The 22,368-nt window shown below is 43.3% G+C and overlaps 1 protein-coding gene across 6 annotated transcripts in view; it reads left to right on the forward strand.

The window, feature by feature from the left end:
* Positions 1–22,368, forward strand: part of LOC142074834 (zinc finger SWIM domain-containing protein 6-like) — a 135,741-nt gene that overhangs the window by 1,278 nt on the left and 112,095 nt on the right. The window contains exon 1 of one of the 6 annotated variants that reach the window (XM_075135735.1): positions 19,230–21,350. The exons of the other annotated variants lie outside the window; for them this stretch is intronic. The gene's annotated coding sequence lies outside the window, so the exon portion shown is untranslated. Of the gene's footprint in view, positions 1–19,229; positions 21,351–22,368 lie in introns of those variants that run through there. 6 annotated transcript variants of the gene reach the window in all.

Below are 22,368 nucleotides of genomic sequence, written 5' to 3' on the forward strand. Positions count from 1 at the left end.
GGGGGGGAAGCCGCGAACAAAGGCATTTCTAGGGTAGCGGCGGCAGCGAGCCAGAGGGTGGGGGCGCGATCCGCCCAAGCCCCTCCGCCGCCGGGGGCGGGGGGGAGGGGAGCGTCGGCGGGAAGCTGCCGCAGCTCGGGCGCGGAGGGGCCCACGAGTTACTTTGGGATGAGCCCCTGCGTGGTAACGGCGAGGTGAAGAGGAAAGCGCTGCTCTTCCTCCTCCTGGAACAATACTTTACCCCACTTCCGCCGCTGCCCCCGCACCCGGCAGCCACCACCGCTTCCGCGGTGGGGGGGTGGGGGTGGTGCGCTTGCGCTTTGTGCGGCCCGGGCGTGCTGGGCGCATCGCCGTGCGGCGGTGCCTTGCGGAGGAGGCGGCGGCGACTAGGCACTTTGTTCTCATTTTCATGTTTATTTGTGTTCTCTTCAGTTTTCTGTTTCCCCTCCCTCCGAAAGTGGAAGCCAGACAAAAAAGACTCTTATTGCTTCTCACCGCCGGGTCGACAATCGGGGGGCAGGGCGGGACGGCGGCTCCGTGGGGTCGGTCCCTCTGTCCCGCCCTGTGCTGGGCCGGACCGTCCCCCGGCGGTGGCTCAGCTGCGGCTGCTGCTCGCCTTTTGTTCGCAGCGCCGTGTGGGGCTGAGCCGTGCCGAGCTGTGGCGGCGGCCCCGGTCCCGGTGCTGTGGCTCGGGGTCGGAGGGTGCTGGGCTCCACCTCGGCCTTGTCCGCAGTGGATTTCACTTCGCGGGCAGCCTGCAAATGTGCTTTCTACTTTCCGAAGGGAAGCTCTGTTGCTGTTCTTGGGCTAAGCGCCCTTCCCTTCTGCCTAGGTGGAGTTCAGCCTTAGACATTTTTAAAAAAGTTTAGAAATTTTTATTTTTAAAAAAAATTTTATTAACTTTCTTATAAGTTTAATCTTTTGGCTTTCTCTCTTTCCAAAAGTCTGAGGCCCATGTGTGGTTCCTCAGGACTAGCAAAACCAGAAGTAGGGCTTTTTTAGTTTGGTTGGCAGTGCTGAGACTTTTTTTTTTCCCCTTTTGCTTGCACTTGATTCTGTTTGCAAGCAATGAGGAATGACAGGAGTGTGCATAGGGATGGTTTCTTGGTTGATTACCTTTAAGCTAGGAATTCACTGTGAAAATAAAGCCAAGGGGTGATAAATAAAAGATGCAATCTTTTCTAGGACACCCAGTGTGGGCTTGGCTTTGCTTGCTTTCAGCAGTGGAATAGGCCTCATTGAGTAGTTGTGAAAGAAAAAAAAGTAACTTTTTGCATAGCTTCAAAAGGGGAGTAATGTTGGCAAGGGTCAATGTGAAGAAAGAAAACATGTATAAATACAACTGATGTGTTGACTGATGCTTCTGGACCCCTTAACTGCATTTCAAACAAATGCTATACCTACTGCTGAAAATACCTTTGGTTGGTGGTGTGTTGTTTGTTTGTTTGTTTTTTTTAAACCTTATGTGAGCCTCCTTTGGAAGGCTGTGCAAAAATAGTAGTGGAAGCTGGTGATATGAAACATGTCAATTGTATTGTTATTAAGGGCATTGTCCAAATGCCTCTTAAACACTTACAGGCATGGGGCATTGTTCCTGCTGTATTTAGCATTAGTGCGGCCTCACCTTGAGTACTGTATGCAGTTCTGGGCCTCACAATTTAAGAAGGATGTTCAGGTCCTTGAATGCGTCCAGAGGAGGACAACAAAGCTGGTGAAAGGGCTGGAAGGCATGTCCTATGAGGAGTGGCTAAGGACTTTGGGGTTCTCTAGTTTGGAGAAAAGGAGGCTGAGGGGCGACCTCATTGCTCTCTGCAGCTTCCTGAGGAGGGGAAGTGGAGAGGGAGGTGCTGATCTCTTCTGCCTGGTATCCAGTGACAGGACGTGTGGGAATGGTTCAAAGCTGCATCAGGGGAGGTTCAGACTTGCCGTTAGGAAGCATTTCTTTACCGAGAGGGTGGTCAAAAACTGGAACAGGCTTCCTAGAGAGGTGGTCAATGCCCCATGCCTGTCAGTGTTTAAGAGGCATTTGGACAATGCCCTTACTAACATGCTTTAACTTTTGGTCAGCCCTGAATTGGTCAGGCAGTTGGATTAGATGATCATTGTAGGTCCCTTCCAACTGAAATTATTCTATTTTATTCTGACAGAGGCCTTTGGTTTGCCCAGCAAGGGAGTCGTGGAGCACTTGGGTAGGCTGGGTCCTGGTGTAGGAAAGTTCTTGTGTAGTTTGGATAGGTAGCTGTGTCATTAGGGCTGGTAAAGGCTCTTGCCGGTGAGATACTCCTTGTAAAGCAGAAAGGTGCAACTGTGAAAGCAAATTTAACTGGAGTGAGTTATATTGGGTGGAGAATGGAATTGGTTCCATATAATATGGTTGAAAATGTAGCATTGAGGAAAACTTAACATTGAGTTTGTGTAAGTGTGTGTTTAGTGACCATATAAATGTGAACTTATGTTCTTTGCAGTAAGAGTAATGGAAACTCTGTAAATGTTTACTATTGTACTATGGAAAAGTGCAGTTATTGGACAAAGTACATATCGATTCTAACAGCCTTACTTGTAACACTAAGTATTACTATAAACAGGGAATGCAGGATTTGATTTCTGAGGGAGATGCATAAATTACAGTTCAGTGGTAGTTAAATGGAACAATTTGCTTCTGAATTTTACGTTTTCTTTTTCCGTCTAGCCCTGAATAAACATTCAGACAACTTTATCATGGCAACTCATTTCAAGTGAAAGAATTTCAAAAACTTGTGTCTATGCTCTGCTAAAAATCTTCATGTGATCCTGCTTTATGCCCCCCCAACTTCATCTCGTGTGTAATGAAAAAAAAAAAAATACTAAATAAAAGGAAGATAACACATTAGTGATATGCACAAATAATATTCTTAATAATCAAGCAGTGAAGTTGTCCACTAGCCTATTTTGAAGTTGAATTATGCTGTCCTAGTATAATAATTAGCATCACTTAATTTTGAAAGATTTTTCTCCAAAGAAGTTGGCTTCAAAATTCCATTTGCATCTAACTTATTGATGTTTTTATAACTTTTTTTTATGTTTCAATCAGATATAAAGGATTTTCTTTTTTAGTTTATTAAAAAAAAAAAAGGAATGCAGGCTCCTAAAGCAAACCTTTTCAACTGTATAAAACAGAGCTTTTCTACTATACATGTTTTTAATTTATTTCAAACAAAGTATTTTTAGTAAAAGTTACAGTCTAAACATGAAAGCACTTTGTGAGTAAATACAACAATCTGGAAGGAAAATTGGAAATTGACTGTGTTTCACTTGGCCAAATTGGTGAATGTGCCAGGAGTGAGCAGACAGTTTTAGATGGTGAAGTGTATATTTGGTTTCTGATGTTAGCCCTGAATTAGTATACAGTATTGTATTGTTGTCACAGCTGTGGCTGTCAAGGTTAGGAAGAGGTGTGATCCCTCAATAGCACAGTTGACCTGGCGAGAACCCTTAATGCAGTTATTCTAGGAGAAGAAGGAAAAAAAAAAAAAAAAAAAAAACAACAAACCCTGTGCCTCTGCTGGTATGACTCTTCTTGCTTGGGGAAAGATGGAGACTGCCTTTGCTGTAGTGCTATAAAGCTCAGCTTTGCTGCTGTAGCTGCATCCACATTAGAAGTACTTGGTGTTTTTTTTGATGTGTCATATAAGTACTCCTAGAGTATTCTTGTCTGTCTGTAATTTGAAGTCGGCTTGTCTTTGCTGCATAGACCCTGCTTGCTCATGCAGGCCTTCCTTTAAGGCGTTACAGTCCTTTCCACTGCAGCATAAGGCTTTGTAATCATGGTAGTCATGCCTCTTGGGTATGAATGTCAAGGGAGTGAGTTGGAGGGAAGAAACTCCTAGGGAAGGAGAATAATGTAAATAATTGACTGGCACTTACCACAGCTCTAGAATCTAATGTTAATATTGTGAGCTAGAAAACTGCCTCGTCTGTGGAAGAGGGTTCAGCTGAACAGCATCATCAGTGTGGAGCTGCAGACTCATTTTTCTGAAGCCCCTCAGTGAAATGTGATCAGAGGGATGTAACCGAAATACTTTTTAAAGAAAAAGAAAGTAAAATTTCTCAAGTGTAAAATAATGGTTGGAGCTCCCTAGATGTTTCTTTAATTGGTTTTTAAATGAAGTTAAAGACTTGACTTTTTTTTTTCAATTTTCTTTTAATGAGAAGTATTTATCTTCTGACTCAGAGGTGTTTTTATCATCTATTGTTACAGCTAATTATTCCCTCCCTTTTCTTTTTTTTTTTTTGCGAAATATGAGCTAAAAGTCGGTGATTGCTTTCAAAACCAGGAGAAGCCATTTTCTCACCAGGAAGAGAAAGCTTTACAAGACCATGTTGGTAACTGCTACATGTAATTCTGGTGGAATGTGATACCTATATGTATTGTAATCGGCAGATTTCAGATCCTTTTAATGGATGATGATTCTAGTTAATAATTTTTTGTTCTCTCTAGCCATCTTTGCTCAAAATAATGTGAAATTGTAGAGCAAGTAAAACAAATGTAATTTCTCTTCTTTCAAGGTTTAATTGTTTGAGTGCCAACAGTATCATGTGAAACACCTTTCTGTTGATAGAACACCGGGTATTTTATTAGCAAAGCTGGCACAAATGTTTTTGTGTTGTGAATTGAAATGCACCTTTTAGCAGACATGATGATCTTCACTGATGTATGCAATACATATCTAATTTTTGATGAAACCTGTAGGACACATGGATTTAGTAAAAATTTTTATTTAATGCAAGTAATACTAAATTAAGTGACAAAACTAAGGCTGTCATTTGTGGAGATACAAGCACTGTGTTTTGCATTAACTTCTTAGTGTCCTGTGATACCAAATTGTCCTGGTACGTGTAGTGACCTTTTTCCAAGGGGAGAAGGTTGTGTTAAACTCTGCCTGTTTGAGGAGGAGAAGTTTATCTGCTGACATGCTGAAGAAACAAGCATGGCTTCTTCCCCAGTCAGCCTGATGTTGGGATTTGGTTAGGAATGTATGACTAAAACAAGTAATCCAGAATTTGTTAATACAATATTGTGGTAGGGGAGTAAACAAATGATGTCTGACTTCTTGCTGGACTTTTTTGACTTAGTTCCAAGACTGCTAGAGTCTTGTGAAAATATCTTCAGTGGTTCCAGTTTGTTTCCTTTAAGAAATAACTACCAATATTTCCAAGTTCCAGAACAGAAACAGGTAAACTAATTTTTAAATATTTCTTCATGAAAGGGAGATGTCTGAATGCATTCCAGTTTCCTTGTTAGATTTGGAATGCAATGCATTAATTGGGGAATGCACAAGCTATTTTCAGTGTGTATGCATGTGTGCTCTGATGTACTGTCCCTGACCTTGAATAATTTCTTTGGAAACCCTAAAAAAAGGGGGGGGGAGGAAAAAAGCTTTCTTTCAAGACCAGATTACTAAACGTGGAAAACTTTGTAAATCAGCTCCTGCCTTTTTTCAGTCTTTCTCTAAAAATATCTAATCTGGATTTTAAGAGAAAGTAAGCATTTTAAAGTGATTCCAAGAGGTGAAAATAAAACTTTATACTATCTTTCCATGTAATTATGAATAGTAGGATAAATGTAATAGGACAGTGTCATTATTGCTCTAGGACTTTTAATTTTTTTTTTTAAGGAGAAAATGAATTGTAAATCACTTCCCATCACAGTTTTTAAAACAAGGAATCTTCTTTTCTACAAAAGTTTTATATTGGGTTGACCTAACAAAATTTTTCATCGTTTGTTTTGGGTCAGTTTTCATGTTCCTCACATTTCATTTTTCCCCTAATTTCAAGGCTTTCCTTGGTTTCAAGAAATCAATTTTCATTTTCAAAGCTTGCTTTCAGTTTAGGAAAGCAATTCCATCTCTGTATATGATCAGATGTTTTGGTATGTAGCAATTCTTGAATTTGAGCCAGTTGTCATGCCAGCAACCAATGCTTGTGCGCGTGCTCTCTTTCTCTGCGCTCTAACTTTAAGAGATGAACAATTAATTAAAAGCAAAATCTGTTTGTGAGGGTAGGCTGAAACAATTTAAAAGTCAGCATTGGACAAATTGGTTTCCTTAAAAATCAGTAGCTAGTTGCAGTGTTTTGCCATATCATTTGCTTTTTTTTAATGAACCTGTTAAAACTGAACCCTTGCATAAGACTCTGGTAAAGTTCTAATTAAAAAAAAAAAAAACCCACAAAAAAACCCCCAAAAAAAACAAAAAAAAACCCCCAAAACACAACAAAAAAACCCCACCCTACTTAGAGTGAGAAGTAGTATATTATTATGTACAGCAGTTTTTACTGGTGAAGGATAAAGTATATTATGTGGCACACTGTATGATATGTCTGCATGGGTTCAATTTTAATGTCACCTGCTATCCAGGTAATCTAGTTGTTATGTCAAGACAAATCCTGAAGTTTTGTAGTAGTTAACAAAATATGAGTGCAAAGTTATGGTAGTATAGGAATGCAGCTGACACCCTTTAACTTACTTTCTCTTTAGCTGATTTTCTTTGGGGATTAGGTAGGAGAATTTACTGCATTGTTAAAAAAATAAAAAAAAAAAAAAGAAAAAGGAGAAAAAGGGCCACACTATTTTAACTGACAAAAGCTATCCTAATTTATGAATATGCTGTGACAGGAACTAATTTGAAATTTTAAAAAGCTTTCATGTGCAGCAAGGGTACAGATTTAATGCGAATTCTGATTGCCTGGAATGCAGTCAACCTGACAGCATGTGAATACTTGAGTGCTGTCCAACAACTGCACTTCTCATTCTGGGAGATCTGTCTCCTTGAACTTCCAGTTTTTCCTTTTGGTTTACTATCTAAAACTACCTATGTAAAAAGCTTCTCTCGGCTGGATATATATGCAGCTCTTGACATGGCTTCATAACCTTCTGTGACCTGGATCACTAGAGATGTTGGCTGGTACTGTACGCTGGTTTGCGTTCTCCTTCTAGCTACATGCCAATTATCATGATTTATGTGATGCCCTTGCAATGCATTACCATGCCATCATGTAAGTCACTATCTTAAAATAGTGTTTTTTCTGACTTAATTCTGCAAATGTGTAAAGAGACCAGAGGAGTGTAGCCTTCTAACAGTAACTAAAATGTAGAGAATTCCTTTGTGGTTAAGTCAGAACTGATAAAAGTCCTGCTGTAGGAGCTGAGCAGTCGTACAAAAGACTTTAATGAATTGTGTCAAATCAGAAATAGACTGAAGTGTCTCCTAATGTAGGCTTTTTACCAATGCTTTATTAAACCCTTCTGAAAAATGAAAAACAAAGTGTGAAAGAGGGGAATCTTTAACTGTGTTTAAAGTATATTTTAAGATAATTGTGATGTGCACCATCACATGCTTTAAAAAGGAGAGCTTAATCTTCTTATTTATCTATTATTTTTTACTCTAACCCTCTACTCCTTGTTGCAAGTGAGTACATTTGACAGTCTTGAAATATCTGGAAAATTTTGCTTTGGAAATGCATGGGCAATAGCTGAGAAGGTCTGACATTAATTGGAAAGATGCAGTAAAACTTGTCAGTAAGCTTAAATTCACACTAGTAGAACTAGCTGATCAGATAAATCAGAAGCTCATTTACTGAAATAATGTGCTAAAAATTCAGGTTACTTACCTTTTGTCCTGCTTTATTTAACAATCTGCCTGTTTACATAAGTCATCTTTCATTGTTAATTGGTGTCAGACCTTTAATACATTAAGGGATTGTCGAAAAAAATAAGGGGGGGGAATGGCACTATAGGCAGAAATTTCACAGAAGTAGGTGTTAATATATATCTTTATCTAATTTTTTTTTGGACAAAATTATTGACATTCAAATGATCATTTTAAAGGCTGGGAAAATCAAATATTGCATAGCTGTATGACTTGTAAGAAGTGAGACACTTTGTACACATGCCAAGTTTAACTGCTAACTGGTTACTGACAGCTAAGGTAGTAATGCAGATACAGTGCAGGAACTGTGCAGGAGTTGTGCAGCTGACTACAATGTTTAATTTATACTGACTAATGAAATAAAGAACATTTGACCATTGAGGCACTTAAAATTGCATAAACTGTTTTATAAAGTGTGAGACAAATTTACAATCTGTAACACAGTAGAGGATTAAGTTTGCATGTATTCTAATTATTTTTGTATTTTTAAACGTGTTCAAAGCAAGGTTTTTCGGTTAAAGGCTTTTATCAGCACTGGCTCTCTCAGGTTTGTTTCCTTATGCTTAAAGTTTGACTCTTTCTTATTTTATACTAGTGGCTTGTATTCTCTCTGCATACCAGTGTTCAGCTATGTGTGCAAGGCATAGTGGCAGCACAAACTCTCTTCAGCAAATCAGCTTCTGGCTTACCCTTGTCAAGAGCAGCTGGTGAGCTTTATTAATATGTAATTTCTACATTCAGCTTTGATATTTTGACTGGCCTAAAGCTCGTAGAGCACCAATCCATATTCAGTGATTAATGATGGTATTGATAGTGCATTTATGGAAAGTATAAATAAATGCAGATAGTATGGTCTTCAGGATTTCATATGCTTGGGGGTTGGTCATTTTTGCCACTTACCTGCAGTTTTGGCCACGAAAGGATGGCAGATAAAATTACTGTGTTAAGAATTCATTAACAAAAACATCTACAGATAATGTTCTGGAAAACATGAGCTAGTCAGCAAAGTTGTGTGAAGAACCTTACAGTAAGCTATTGATTACTTGCACAGCAGTTGCCTCAATGAAGCACTTATTTTCCCTCTCATGTTTGAAGAATACAGTACACTGCTTTGGGAGGGTGAAAAGTAGTCTTAGTAAAACACTCATTTGCATATTTACAAAGCTGGCCTCAGCGACCACATTAAGCATGGCTTGTGCTTCTTCAAGAAAATTCTGCTGAGTCTGCTGATTTTTAAAAGTTCAAGAACAGGGAAAAATCGATAGTCTAAATGAATTGTTTAATATATTAGCTAAAGGAAGGAAACCTGGAATGCTTTTATTCTGAAATACTGTGTTATGACCAATGACAACTGGGACAACTGGCTGTACTGCTGCTGTTGTACATGCAAAATGAGTCTCAGTTCCTCCATTGATTTAGGTTGTAAACTGAAACCTTGCAAACTGACTACAATTAGTGTCTTGGGGATAAAATATCAGTTCATTATATTCTGTATCTGGATTTAGTGTAGCTATATTACATAGAAGCATGAAACTTAAATTTTGCTTCTTCTAGAGCAGAAGGATGAGGATGACATAAAATGTATAACTGTTTTTTAGCTCTTTGTTATTGCAAGCCATGATATGTGAGAGCGCCATCATGCAGCTTTCTTGGTCAAATCTAAATGCATGAATTTATAGAGGTGACTTCAGTTAAATCTGCTACTAATGCATGAATGGTAGGCAGTGACTAGGAATGGGACTTGATGTAGCAGATGCCTTGGCAGTCTGATGGGATAAGGAAGCTGAGAATAACTTGATTAGTGCTACTTTGGAAGCAGCATACCACTTAGTTTTACTGACAGTTTTCAGTGATAAAACTTTACGTTGTCATGTATTCTGGAAATAATTTACAGGCTTAATTTCTAGGTAGTTATGTAGATGATAAATGTAAGTGGCTGTTTGGTGGCAGGAGTGAAAAAATGTTTAGGAGTAAACAAGAGCTTGGCTCATTGAATAAGATGTACTTGAAGAGAAGAGAGGTAGTAAAATGCTGAGGTGACCTCAGAAGAAGCTAGGAAGAGAAGTGGGCAAGTGGTGATTCCTGAGATAATGTAGAGGTCAAAGAGCTCAGTAGATCCTTGAAGAGGTGTATTTAAGGAGGATATAGTCTGAACGACTGCTCCCTCTACATGGTCTACTTTCAATGGGTATTAGCGAAGGCATGGAATCTGATAGATTCTTTCCTACAAAATGAAACAAAGCTTTCAAAATGGAAAGCAGGTTGGCAAACTGTAACTTAGATGCCCTGTAGCTTTTGAAATTGTAAAATATGTTTAAAGTTATGAAGTGGGTGTTCTCTTGCTCTCTTTTTTAACCTTACATCCCAATTTAAATTTTATAAATAAGATGTATCTGACACACAAAAGAAACACACTGTTTTTCAGAAAGCGCTGACTTTATATTTAATTGAAGGGTGTTTGTTGGACTGTACTTTATCAGAAGAGGAAGCTATTTCTGTTGGGTCATGGTGGAGGCTCCATCATTACAGTGGTAAAACAAAATCATCGACTTCATTTTGTACAACTGTTAAACAGATTTATTCATAGAGTTAAATATGCATTGTTAAATATGAATTGATAAGATCATAGGATACAACTGAATTTCTTTTATTATAAGGTATAGTCAAATTGTGTCTTAATTCTCCTCAACAGGCAATAAATGGATTAATTTTAAAAATTACAAAAAGAGCAGGTATGTTTTCTATCTCCCCCCCCCCCCCCCCCCCCCCATAGTAGTGAATATTTGTGGTACCCAGACTTGAAAAGAACTGAGAGGGGGTTTATTTTTGCTTTTGTTTTTCTTTTTTCCAAGGCTATATGTTGTGCTGACCTGGGAATAAGGATGGGGAGTTGTCCTGGTTTCGGCTGGGATAGAGTTAAATTTCTTCCTAGTGCTGTGTTTTGGATTTAGTATGAGAAGAACGTTGATAACACACTGATGTTTTCAGTTGTTGTTAAGTACCCTCCTAATCAAGGACATTGAGCTTCCATGCTCTGCCAAGTGTGCAAGAGGCAGGGAGGGAGCACAGCCGGGAGAGCTAGCCCAGCTGGCCAACAGGGTATTCCATACCATGTGACGTCATGCTCAGTATATGAATGGTAGGCGTTCCTGGAAGTAGCGATGGCTACTTGGTTATCGGTCAGCGCGAGTGGTGAGCAATTGCATTGTGCATCACTCATTTTGTATATTCTATCATTACTATTATTTTCCCTTTTCTGTTCTATTAAACTGTCTTTATCTCAACCCACAAAGTTTTTTTCCACTCACCCTTCCGATTCTCTCCCTGTCCCACTGTGTGTGGGCAGTGAGCAAGCGGCTGCGTGGTATTTGGCTGCCTGCCAGGTTAAACCACGACAGTCCTTTTTGGCGCCCAATGTGGGGCTCGAAGGGTTAAGATAATGACACATCTGACCCCAGCGGGTTAAAACAAATTTGTTATAAGCATTCATTATATCAGTTTAGTACTCACTGGTCACAATGTTGGTTTATTTGCTCTCAGAGTTGTCGGATCTGTACTTGAAGCTTTGGTATGTAGCACCTTACTGGCTGTATATACTGCTGTTTGTTGGTATTTATGTGGGGTTGGTCATCTCTGGGAGATGGATTAAGGTTATTGTTTTGCTACACTGTGTAACACTGGCTTATGGTACAATAAAAGCATTGGTCATGGGATTGTACTCAGCGCTGCCGTCATTCCTGTGCTTCAGGAGCTATTTCTTGGAAACTATTAATAATTACACTTTTTACCTCTTCTCCTCGGAGAGCCAATTTACAGGGGAGACAGCTTCCTTCACCTTCCCCTTCTCCTCCAAGCTGATTACAATAGCTCTGGAGGATTTTGAATATCCTTGGGATGTTCAAACCAGCGTGTTCCTATTGCTATGTCTCCCGAATGTGTTTCAGGCCTTGTTTAAGGTTAAACAACTATTTAAGAATACCACCCAGAGATCTGCCCCGAGGCTGGATAGTTATGAGTGGCAGGGTGTGTGGGATAGTATGGGCAAGTGCCTAGGACAGTGGTCACCTCCAATGTTTTGGAGCTTCACCCCTGAACAAGTGCAGAATCCTGAAAAACTAGTAAAATATTTGGAAAACGTATGCTGTCACCCTGGCAATTCCAGAGAGACCCAGATTACTGCAAGGTGCTGGGGCCTGGCCCATGCCTACCGAGCCCTGTTCAACACTATTCAGAACCCTCAAGGGGGAGAGAAGGTCTCTGGATCTGATAAAAAAAATGACGAGTGTAGCTACTCCAACCCCTGCGACAGGAGTTGTGGCTACTCCAACCCCACGACGGGTACTACAGCTGAACGAGAGGACCAACCCTTGCTGGTATCAGTCGCCCCTATATATAAAAGGAAATCTTGGAAGCGAAAGTCAGGTCGTTTAGAAAGGGATGATGGAAAAGCAGGGCCATCACAAGGAGGGGAGGAGGAAGAGGAAGAACTCATAAATGAGACGGAAACCACCTGATCCCTGAGTGAGTTGCGAGATATGCAGAAAGATTTCAGCCGTCGTCCAGGCAAGCATATTGTTACCTGGCTGCTCCGATGCTGGGATAATGGGGCCAGTAGCCTGGGATTAGAGGGGAAGGAAGCCAAACAGCTGGGATCCCTTGCTAGGGAAGGAGGCATTGACAAAGCAATTGGAAGAGGGACACAGGCCCTCAGCCTCTGGAGGCGACTGCTGTCAGGCGTGAAGGAAAGGTATCCCTTCAAGGAAGATGTTATATATCGCCCAGGCAAATGGACCACTATGGAGAGAGGTATCCAGTACCTGAGAGAACTAGGCGTGCTGGAGGTGGTTTATAGTGACGTGGACAAGGACCAAATGCCCAAAGATCCAGAGTGCGTCCAGTGCACGCGACCCATGTGGCGGAAGTTGGTATGGAGCGCACCAGCATCGTATGCCAGTTCGTTGGCAGTACTGTGCTGGAAAGAGGAAGAAGCACCAACGGTGGATGACGTGGTTGGCAGACTCTGGGAATGTGCAGAAACTGTCTCCTCCTCCCTTGTCTCGGCTGCGGAGAAACTGTCCCGGAAGGTCCAGCAACTCAAATGGGATAGGTCCTATTCTCCACCTGTATGGACCAGTATCTCAGCCATTAGGAGTCAGCGTTTTTCTCCTCAAGAGAGAGGATATAGAAGGTACACATGACAGGGCACCCTGTGGTTTTACCTGCGTGACCACGGAGAGGACATGAGGCAGTGGGATGGAAAACCTACCTTGACCCTAGAGGCACGTGTATGTGAGTTGCAAGGAAAAACAATCACACAAGGGGGTTCTCCCAGGAAAAATGCTGCTCCAGTTTTCAGGAAAATCCTGTCTCATGACGGTCCAGTTTCCAGTGAACAGTTCCCCAGACAGAGTAGAAGGGCTGATCTTACTTTGGATTGTAATTGCAATGAAGAAATTCTTGACTCACGTTTGCGAGAAGTGAGAAATGGATACTATGACCAGAACTAGAGGGGCCCTGCCTCCGGCCAGGTGGAGGAAAGGGACAAACGGGTTTACTGGACTGTGTGGATTCGATGGCCTGGCACATCAGACCCACAGGAGTATAACGCTCTCGTAGACACCGGTGCACAGTGTACCCTGATGCCATCAAACTATAAAGGGGCAGAACCCATTTGTATTTCTGGAGTGACAGGGGGATCCCAAGAGTTAACTGTATTGGAGGCCAAAGTGAGCCTAGGCGGGAACGAGTGGCAGAAGCACCCCATTGTGACTGGCCCAGAGGCTCCGTGCATCCTTGGCATAGACTACCTCAGGAGAGGGTATTTCAAGGACCCAAAAGGGTACCGGTGGGCTTTTGGTATAGCTGCCTTGGAGACGGAGGAAATTAAACAGCTGTCCACCTTGCCTGGTCTCTCAGAGGATCCTTCTGTTGTGGGGTTGTTGAAGGTCAAAGAACAACAAGTGCCGATTGCTACCACAACAGTGCACCAGCGGCAATATCGCACCAACCGAGACTCCCTGATTCCCATCCATGAGCTGATTCGTCGACTGGAGAGCCAAGGAGTGATCAGCAAGACTCGCTCACCCTTGAACAGTCCCATATGGCCAGTGCGAAAGTCCAATGGAGAGTGGAGACTAACAGTAGACTATTGTGGCCTGAACGAAGTCACACCACCACTGAGTGCTGCCGTGCCGGACATGCTAGAACTTCAATACGAACTGGAATCAAAGGCAGCCAAGTGGTATGCCACAATTGATATTGCTAATGCCTTCTTCTCCATCCCTTTGGTAGCAGAGTGCAGGCCACAGTTTGCTTTCACTTGGAGGGGCGTCCAGTACACCTGGAATTGACTGCCCCAGGGGTGGAAACACAGCCCTACCATTTGCCATGGACTGATCCAGACTGCCCTGGAACAGGGTGAGGCTCCAGAACACCTGCAATACATTGATGACATCATTGTATGGGGCAGCACAGAAGAAGAAGTTTTTGAGAAAGGGGAGAGAATAGTCCAAATCCTTCTGAAGGCTAGTTGTGCTATAAAACAAAGTAAGGTCAAGGGATCTGCACAGGAGATCCAGTTCTTAGGAATAAAATGGCAAGATGGACGTCGTCAGATCCCAATGGATGTGATCAATAAAATAACAGCCATGTCCCCACCAACTAGCAAAAGGGAAACACAAGCTTTCTTAGGCATTGTGGGCTTTTGGAGAATGCATATTCCAAATTACAGCCTGATCGTAAGCCCTCTCTATCAAGTGACCCGGAAGAAGAACGACTTCAAATGGGGCCCTGAGCAACAACAAGCCTTTGAACAAACTAAACAGGAGATAGTTCAGGCAGTACCCCTTGGGCCAGTCCGGGCAGGACAAGATGTAAAGAATGTGCGCTACACCGCAGCCGGGGAGTATGGCCCTACCTGGAGCCTCTGGCAGAAAGCACCAGGGGAGACTCGAGGTCGACCCCTGGGGTTCTGGAGTCAGGGATACAGAGGATCCGAGGCCCACTACACTCCAACTGAGAAGGAGATATTGGCAGCATATGAAGGGATTCGAGCTGCTTCGGAAGTGGTTGGTACTGAAGCACAGCTCCTCCTGGCACCCCGACTGCCGGTGCTGGGCTGGATGTTCAAAGGGAGGGTCCCCTCTACACATCATGCAACCGATGCTGTGTGGAGTAAGTGGGTCGCCCTGATCACACAACAGGCCCGAATAGGAAACCCCAGTCGCCCAGGAATCTTGGAAGTGATCACGAACTGGCCAGAAGGCAAAGATTTTGGAATATCCCCAGAGGAGGAGGTGACGCGTGCTGATGAGGCCCCACTGTATAACAAACTAGCAGAAAATGAGAAGCAATATGCCCTGTTCACGGATGGGTCCTGTTGTCTTGTGGGAAAACATCGGAGGTGGAAGGCTGCTGTATGGAGTCCTACATGACAAGTCGCAGAAACTGCTGAAGGAGAAGGTGAGTCGAGCCAGTTAGCAGAGGTGAAAGCCATCCAGCTGGCCTTGGATATTGCTGAACGAGAAAAATGGCCAGTACTTTATCTCTATACTGACTCATGGATGGTGGCAAATGCCCTGTGGGGGTGGTTGCAGCAGTGGAAGCAGAACAACTGGCAGCGCAGAGGCAAACCCATCTGGGCTGCCGCATTGTGGCAAGATATTGCTGCCCGGGTAGAGAACCTGGCTGTAAAAGTACGTCACGTAGATGCTCATGTACCCAAGAGTCGGGCCACTGAAGAACATCAAAACAACCAGCAGGTGGGCCAGGCTGCTAAGATTGAAGTGGCTCAGGTGGATCTGGACTGGCAACATAAGGGTGAATTATTTATAGCTTGGTGGGCCCATGACACCTCAGGCCATTAAGGAAGAGATGCAACATATAGATGGGCTTGTGATCGAGGGGTGGACTTGACCATGGACGCTATTGCACAGGTTATCCATGAATGTGAAACATGCGCTGCAATCAAGCAAGCCAAGCGAGTAAAGCCTCTTTGGTATGGGGGACGATGGTTGAAATATAAATATGTGGAGGCCTGGCAGATTGATTATATCACACTCCCACAAACCCGCCACGGCAAGCGCTATGTGCTCACCATGGTGGAAGCAACCACCGGATGGCTGGAAACATACCCTGTGCCTCATGCCACCGCCCGGAACACCATCCTGGTCCTTGAAAAGCAAGTCCTATGGCGACATGGCACCCCAGAAAGAATTGAGTCAGACAACGGGACTCATTTCTGAAACACCCTCATAGGCACCTGGGCCAAAGAGCATGGCATTGAGTGGGTATATCACATCCCCTATTATGCACCGGTCTCTGGGAAAATCGAACGATACAACGGACTGCTAAAGACGACACTGAGGGCAATGGGTGGTGGGACATTCAAGCATAGGGATGCACATAAAAAAACACAAAAAAAAAAAAGCAAGTGTTGGGAGGGAGCATAGCTGGGACAGCTGCCCCGGCTTGTCAATGCGGTATTCCATACAATGTGATGTCATGCTCAGTATATGAATAATAGGCATGTTCCAGGAAGTAGCGATTGCTACTTGGTTATCGGTCAGCGCAGGTGGTGAGCATTTGCTTTGTGCATCACTCATTTCATATTTTCTACCATTATTATGATTATTATTATTATTTTCCCTTCCTCTTCTGTTCTATTAAACTGTCTTTATCTCAACCGTTGAGTTTTTCTTACTCTTACCCTTCCATTTGTCTCTCTGTCCCACTCTGTGTGGGCAGTGAGCGAGCAGCTGTGTGGTGTTTGGCTGCCTGCAGGGTTAAACCATGACAGGAGTGCAATGTTAGACAGGATAAATGGAAAGAGATGTGAATCATGAGTGTGCACTTCAGTGAATCCTGTCTGTTATGAGGTCTATCTTCTCCTTCGTCCTTGAATAACAAAATGAAGTTAAGAGGTAGAGATGAAGTGTCAAGAAACATCTACTGAAAGGTGGAAGCAGAGGTGGATGATTGCTCAATGAGATGCTGAGCTGTGATTTTTAGGAAGTAAAAGGAGAGCCAGAAAAGCCAGTAAAGGTCAAAAGTTCTGGTAGAGGAATCATCAATTTATAGAAGCATTGAAAGGTAAAGGAATACAAATCCTGAAGCATATCCAGAAAAGCTTTCCACTGGGGACCTTGGTGAGATCCATCCCAGTGTGATACACTGTACTGGAACCAGCAAAGGCTCAATGGCAGAATCACATTCCAGAGAAGGGCCTTGGTGTACTCAGTTATTTGGCAGTGGGAGTGAGAAGATGGTGATGTGGGGCAGGTGGTGTTATGATATAACACAAGCACCTCAGGCAGAAGTTACGTGGGTGAATGAGGTGGAGGAGTCAGCAGCATAAGAGTGCAAAAAGAAGTCTGTCTATTAGCCTAGCATACATATAGCTTGATTGGTAGGTGCGGGTGGGGTGTTATCTGTAGCTGTGTTTTGGACCAGGTAGCTTGGAAGGGATAGCATTGCATGTGGCCTTAGTAAGGAAATGCATGTCCTGAACCTGGGGATGGGGGAGTGTGGTATGAGGGAATAAGCAGATCCACCTATATTGCAGTTGCTGCCATCTGATGCTGGTTTGAAGTATAGTGGGAAGGGTATGTTTGCAGTGTGGGCTGGTGGTGGGACTGCTGCTGAGGTAGCCTGCGATTTAATTTTCCATCAGTAGCTGGGTACGAGTAGTGTAAGTTGCCAGCAGCACATTCAGCACAGGTTGGAGGGACCTTTGACAGGCTTATGCCCCACAGAGCTCAGTGTCATCACACCCTGCTTTTGGCACCGAGCAGCTCCTCTTCCATGGGTAAAAGCACTGCCAGGCCTTTGTTCATTTTGCTTTCCTGTGGGAATGAATACATTTGTGAGCAGGAGGCTGTTGTGAGGTTTGTTAGCAATATGTGCTCTAGGTGTGTAATGGCAGTGTCCAGTATGGTGGTTACAGCTTGTTAGCCCTGACATGGGCATGCTTGTGCAGTGATACAGGTACTAGGAGTTGGTGTTATGATGAAAGGGCCTCCATTAGCTTGAGCTGTGCGTGTCAGCTGTTCAAAGACTTTTTTACTGTCCTACAAAACCTGGATTGTGTCATAAAGGTGGTGTGCTGATCAAAGGCCGAGACCAGTAGTTTACAGTTTTTGTAAATACAGGTTTAAAGCTAAAATACAAGCCTGATGTCTGTCTACTTTCTAAGGCTGGTAACCTTAGGTTGCCTGACAAAGATTATAAATGACAAAAGCCATAAACCTTTACTCTGAGAGAAGTTGAAACTGTATTTCCAGTTATAATTTAGCAGCCTTATCACTCTTCTCCCTCCCTTTTTCTAGGGAGTGGGCGTGTTCCTCGTTGACCAAGCCTGTTGCCATGAGGAAAGCTGCTTGATACAGCAGCACAGTGTGGTTGTAACACTTCCTTGTGAGCGTGGGAGTCCTTCTTCAGGAGCCCATTCCAGCAAACTTGCTCCCTCTTGTCACTTGGTGAACTCCTCCAAGGACGGACTATGAAACAGGCCTAATAAATGTTTTCCATTGTGAAATACTCTAGTCATAAATAACTGAATCATTTGCTGCTCTGTGCCTCATTGTGTAACTCCTAGAACAGAAAATGCATATTGCTGTGCTTATAAACTTGTATTTTGGAAAGTGCTTTCGTGATTGTCATTTGCAAACTTCACCCACTGTGAAGACCACTGTGTGTCATTCACCCTGAAGTTATGTGGTTGCTTTAGGCTGGCTTAAATGCAGCCTGCTGTCAAAGGGATGCTGGAGTTCTTCTCAAGCTTGCACCTTTGTGCCAGGGTTTGTGGAGCTGTGTGGTGAGCCAGACAACTAGCCTGCTTATGAATTCAGATCTTGCTAGGTGAGTTTTACGTGGTTTATTGGCCAAAAAAAAATGCTAATGTTGATTCAAGGGAGAGTAGGTTGCAAGAGGGGGGCACAGAGAAGGGCAGGACTCATTTCTGTGTCAGTCACACTTAGACTGGCTTAAAGTGATCATGAAGTTCTGACTGCTGCCTGGGGAAAGGAGATGGCTGCTGTGCTTGGGAATTCACTATTGGCAAAAGGTGGCCTGATTGTTCCAGAGATGGCAGCATGGGCCTTTCCTGAGCCGTGATGTGTGTTGGGCCTGTATGAGTGAGCCATCTTCCACACCTCTTCATTCATAGTGTTTTTCCTTGTTACAAAACCTTGACCAAGAGATCAGTCCCCCTACCACGCTCCCCCAGTGGTTAAAAGAAAGCCAGGCAAATGTTTACTTTAGGAATACAGGAAAGGGGAAGGAAATATGTAACTATTTACTCTAATCGTGCATGTTCACTTTTCTCTGTATCTGCATAGCTGTTGCAAAAGGTGCTTTTTGCCGTCAAAGTTCATATCTTGCCTCTTTTGAGACAGTACTGAGCTTCAGCATACTTATACATAACACAGACTTTTGAGGCAATTTTTCCACTTATTATACAGTTGTTAGGTGACCAAATAATGTGTTCTATGTTTTATTTTTATTCATAGCTGTTGACTTCAGTTGCTAAAGTAAGCATTCACAGCTTTTTGTCTGGTTAGGCCTGCTGAGCCAACATAACTGAGAATGAGCTGGAATTTCCTCGTCGTTTCTTGGGCTTTGATTGGTTGCCCCTCAACAGTCTCACTGGAGGCTGCAGGGTCATGATGGTATAGCAGAGACTTCAGTAGGCTTGCATGGTCTTTATTACTGGTAGTAATGCATGAGAAGGAAATGATGGAGCAGGACTTGTAGATCTTAAGCTGAGTTTGTAGGTCTGGCATATAGGGGGGGAAAAAACCCCTTATTGCTTGTAAACTGAGTACTTTTGATATGGACCTCACTGAGAGTTTAAAATAGCTTTGCGGGGTTCCAGTATCATTACTACTTCCCCAAGTAGAACAGCAATTGAGTAGAATGTTGGTGCTTTTGTATAACTTGCATAGTGTGGAATTTAAATGACAGACAGCTGCTCCAGTAAGTGAGGCGTATTTACTGAATTGATCTGTTTTCAGGACTAGAATAAAGCAGATGTGTGATCTATTCCAGATGGACTGAACTAACACAGCACTAAGCTTGCCCATAACTGGTGGAGGGAAGAAGTGCATTGGAAGCCCTGTTGCACACTTAACAGTGCGAACGAGTCCATTTTCAGGGCAGAAATGGCTTCCCTTTACCATAAAGAGAGATTTCATGGGGCTTTATGCTGCGGGCCTGTCTGGGATAGGATGCTTTGGCTTTCTTAACTGCTTGCACTGGGGGAGATGAAAGCTTATCAACAAGGCTTGCTTTCAACAGTAGCCTGTTACGATGTGGAAGGATTGATCTGGAATGCTCACTTCCTAGAGCCTTCTTACAGGTCTGCCTAGAGGATTGTGGTTGTCGGACTCTTTAAGGCATGCATGAGTGAGAGACAGAGTCCTTAAGTTGTACAGAGCTTAAGCAGGGTACTTTACCTCTCTTGGTTGTCTCCTGCTGGAAAGGAGCCTGCATGACCTCCAACCCTAATTGAAGTGTCTAGTTTCCTTCCTAACCTCTGCCAGGGGTGTTTATTGTACATGTTTATCCAGGCTTCTAAACTAAATATTTCCTCATTTGAGGAAGGTGAAGTTACTCAGTCTTTTATCTTTCCTGCTCCATTGCTGCACTACTAAGAGTCTTCTAAAATTAGATAGCTCCTTTCTGTCAAATCATGTTTTAGGCTGATCACAGGTGTTTAATGTGATACTTCTGTGAGCTGACCATGATTTCTGCAAGCCAGGTTTGTTAAAGAAGTACTAGCTTGAACTCTTGTCCACTTAGTGAATGAAGAGCAGTCAGGTATATCAGTCCTTCAATTTTTGTACCAATTAGTTTAGTTTCATGGCTGTCTTCCTTTTAACCCCTCCACTTCTATCCCTATTTCCTCTTTGCTATTTTGAAGACATACAATTGGGGAAACTGGCTGTTCAGAACAGCGTACTGAGCTATATGCAGTGCTGTTGCTCCCATGAAGCTAACAACTAGGAAAAAGAACAATCTCCATGAGTAATGCAAGAGGTTCCTTAAACACAGTCAAATAAAACAAAAAAGATCAATTTTGAAGCTCGGCTAAGCTATATTCAGTGTAAGAAGTACTATCCCAGGAAGGATGAAGACTTACAGGACCTGAGTGGGGGAAAGAGGAGAGGAGCAGTGCTTGTAGGCTTCCTTTATCTTCATGAAATTCTTAAATTATTTCATCTGCTATGGGTGGATGTGTGTACTTTAATTACTATATTTACACAAATCCAAGATCGCGACACAGATTCAGGTTAGTCTAGAAAAAGTATTTTAAGTCACGTTATTCATAACCAAGTATGTTTTGTCTTTAATCTGGGGAAAACATTTTTTTGCCTCAGTAAAAAAGCATTATTTTATTCGAAAGGCATTTAAGAGGGTTAAAAACCTGGGATTTTTGTGCCCTACAGTTGAGCGAGCCTCCTCAAACCTGCCAAACTTATAACTCTGTGGGATTGATGTTTCTTAACAGCTCACAGTGGATGTTCTCCTGATCTCCTATGACCAGGTGACCTGCCTCGTGGATGAGGGAAAGGCTGTGGATGTGGTCTACCTGGACTTCAGTAAAGCCTTTGACACTGTCTCCTACAGCATTCTCCTAGAGAAGCTGGCGGCTCACGGCTTAGAAAGGTACACTCCTCGCTGCGTAAAAAACTGGCTGGATGGCCGAGCCCAGAGAGTTGTGGTGAATGGAGTTAAATCCAGTTGGCGGCCGGTGTCCTGTTTCGGCTGGGATAGGGTTAAATTTCTTCCTAGTGCTGTGTTTTGGATTTAGTATAAGAATGTTGATAACACACTGATGTTTTCAGTTGTTGCTAAGTACCCTCCTAGTCCAAGGACAGCTCCCATGCCTACTGACTGAGCTAGGTACACAAGATGGGAGGGAACATAATCAGGACAGCCAGCCCAGCTGGCTAATGGGGTATTCCATACCATGTGACGTCATGCTCAGTATACGAATGGTAGGCGTGATCCAGGAAGTAGCGATCGCTACTTGGTTATCGGTCAGCGCAGGTGGTGAGCAATTGCATTGTGCATCACTCATTTTGTATATTCTATCATTATTATTATTATTTTCCCTTTTCTGTTCTGTTAAACTATCTTTATCTCAGCCCATGAGTTTTTCTCACTCTTACCCTTCCGATTCTCTCCCCGTCCCACTGTGGGGTGGGGAGTGAGCGAGCGGCTGCGTGGGGTTTGGCTGCCTGCCAGGTTAAACCATGACAGCCGGTCACGAGTGGTGTTCCCCAGGGCTCAGTTTTGGGGCCAGTCCTGTTCAATATCTTTATCGACGATCTGGATGAGGGGATTGAGTGCTCCCTCAGTAAGTTTGCAGATGACACCAAGTTGGGCGGGAGTGTTGATCTGCTCGAGGGTAGGAAGGCTCTGCAGAGGGACCTGGACAGGCTGGATCGATGGGCCGAGGCCAACTGTATGAGGTTCAACAAGGCCAAGTGCCGGATCCTGCACTTGGGCCACAACAACCCCATGCAATGCTACAGGCTTGGGGAAGAGTGGCTGGAAAGCTGCCCAGAGGAAAAGGACCTGGGGGTGCTGGTTGACAGCCTTCTGAACATGAGCCGGCAGTGTGCTCAGGTGGCCAAGAAGGCCAACGGCATCCTGGCCTGTATTAGAAATAGCGTGGCCA

This window comes from Calonectris borealis, chromosome W, assembly GCF_964195595.1.
Source record: "Calonectris borealis chromosome W, bCalBor7.hap1.2, whole genome shotgun sequence".
In the NCBI taxonomy this organism is placed as follows: Eukaryota; Metazoa; Chordata; class Aves; order Procellariiformes; family Procellariidae; genus Calonectris; species Calonectris borealis.